This window comes from Solanum lycopersicum, chromosome 1 (assembly GCF_036512215.1).
Source record: "Solanum lycopersicum chromosome 1, SLM_r2.1".
NCBI classification, from domain to species: Eukaryota; Viridiplantae; Streptophyta; class Magnoliopsida; order Solanales; family Solanaceae; genus Solanum; species Solanum lycopersicum.
The window spans coordinates 5,660,652-5,663,474 of NC_090800.1; the positions used below are offsets into that span (position 1 = coordinate 5,660,652).

The window sequence follows — 2,823 nt, forward strand, 5'->3', positions numbered from 1 at the left end:
TTGTTTGAATTGTGTATGATTTACTGCATTATGTTTTGTATACTATGTGTATGAATTATGTATTTTTCAATATTATGTTGTAAGTTTGTTTGAATTGTGTATGATTCACTGTATTAGTTTTGTATTACATGTGTATGATTAATTTATTTAATTTTTACAATTTTTTAGGAGAAGAAGACACAAACACATTTGTCTTTATGTATTAACATAAATGTGTTTGCGGATTTGTTGACCTGTTTACGTCAAGATAAGTTTCAACAATTCCTAGATGAAACACCTTTTGGATTTTTTTATAATTTGCATCACATTAAAATCCAATGTCAATTGTTGAGACACTTATTTATAATGGGGAATGAAAATGTTAGGGATGACTTTGGCATTATGGAAAATCAAAGAATGATGAAGGCGCAATCACTGAAAGTGAAGTTACAGGAACAATTGCTAGCAAGAAGGTTGGACCTCGAACTCATAAAGAACAAGTTATGGACACCACCAATTATCCTACTCCAAAATTCCATATCAGGAAGTAGAAATCTTCATGGCACAATGTACATTTATTTGAATGACTTGTTTTTTTTTTAACTTATGAACAATTTATGTATTTTTCCAGTTTTTTTATTATGACTACTCTGATGGTTTTATATAAATTACTACTGATTATTACTAAATGTGTCTCACTTTAACGTATATGAATACTGTATGAATCATGTATGAAAATCATATGAATTATGAATGTCATATTAAAATTTGATATATAGTACATAGTAATGTTAAATTATACCATAAATTTGTTTTGCATGAATACTATACACTTTCAAATACAAACAGTAAGGGATATTAATTATATTACTGGTATGAATACTGTATGAACACTATATGAATTATATCATACAATTATACATTAATAAATGTGTATCACCATCTTGCATACATTATTCATACCAGTAATATACATACAATTTGTTTCTGTTTGTATTTTTATTATGACTACTGATGGTTTTATATAAATTATTACTAATTATTTTTAAATGTGTCTCACTTTAACATATATGAACATTGTATGAATCATGTATGAAAATCATATGAATTATGAATGTCATATTAAAATTTGATATATAGTACATAGTAATGTTAAATTATTCCATAAATTTGTTTTGCATGAATACTATACACTTTCAAATACAAACAGAAACAAATATTAATTATATTACTGGTATGAATACTGTATGAAAAATGTATGAATTATGACAAATTATAAAATATATTTTTCACAATACAAACAGAAACAAATTGTATGTATGTTACTGGTATGAACAATGTATGAAAACTGTATGAATTATAACATATTATAATTTAATATGTATAACATAAACATACATTATTTTTTTATATGCAAGTATTGAATTTGTATAAATGTATAAATTTTGTATGTAGCCACCATTATGAATGCAATAACTGAATAAATGTTATATGATTATATGAATTATTAATGTTAACATATGTCAATATATGAACAGTTGTATATACGATGTATGACATTTGTATGAAAAGTAATATTATTCAATAAAAAACATTTTATAACAATGTAATGCCTCAAAAACACAGATTTAACATTACGACATCATTGTTTTTGTACAGGATAATTTGAACAAGTCTTCCTATTGTGTCCAACCTGATGGCATCTACTGCATGTTCTTTTTGTCTTCTTGAATTTCACATCTGCGAACCCCTTCCGCCGTTCAAGTTTGGGTCTTTCTACTGCTCTTTTTGGACCAGGCGGCATTAATTTAGGATATGAAATATAACTTCGTATATCCCATGTACGCTCGACAGGAATGGCATAAGCATCTTTGAAATTCTTGAGGCTATAAAAAGCAGAACATATGCAATATAACATGGGAATTTAACATATGCAATATAACATGCAATTTAACATATGCAATATAACATGGGAAAAAAATACGACACATTAATAAAATATTAAAAAAAACTAACCTGATGAATTCCATTTGCCACCATGTTTAATTAAAATTGACACAATTTTCTCCATCAAATCAAATCTAAAATTTTTCAACATTCAATTTTAATTGTTTTTCCAAAAAAAAAACGATAAAATATGACAGAATTCGAATATATGAATATAGTTCAAATTCTGGAAAAAAAAATGATACACGTTTATGGAAAGAAAGATAACAGAATACAATTTTTTAAGAATAAAAAAACAAAAATAATTACCATTAAAAACGGATTGAGATAATTAAGGTGCATAGCTATAATTAATATATTTTAAAATCCCTTAAAAGGTGCACATTTTGTTATCAGTTAATAACAGTAACTACATTCAAGGAAATTATCTAATTTTAATTATTCATTTTTTAATTTTATTTTTCGTCCTATTTAAAATAAATATTTACAATATTTTAATTTAAAGAAATGCTATAAGTTGATATATTAAATGTTATAGAATGAAAATCAAACTCTTATGCCATAACTTGAAAATATGACTACATAATATGCTATATACCTAATTTACACGGAAAATAAATTATAAGTACATATTTTTTAGAATGAAGTATAAAAAGAAAAAAATCATTAATTTAGATATCAAAACAAAATATTAGTATTTATATTTGTAATAAAATTCAAATATGACATAATAAACTTAAGAAATTTATAAATCGATCTAACTTTATAATTATACATGAAATAATAGAGGAGTATTAAACTATTTAACCATACATACATCACTACCATATATATATATATATTATATTTAGCTCTAGTTTAAAATAAGACATAATATATGAATATGCCTTTTAACTT

General features: G+C 24.2%; 1 long non-coding RNA gene across 1 annotated transcript; it reads right to left on the reverse strand.

The window, feature by feature from the left end:
• Window positions 1-1,556: 1,556 nt before the first annotated feature.
• On the reverse strand, window positions 1,557-2,173 carry LOC109119853 (uncharacterized). The gene is made up of 2 exons (XR_002027394.2): window positions 1,996-2,173; window positions 1,557-1,865 (listed from the first exon to the last, which is right to left on the reverse strand). It is a non-coding gene; the product is annotated as an uncharacterized lncRNA (long non-coding RNA).
• Window positions 2,174-2,823: the final 650 nt, after the last annotated feature.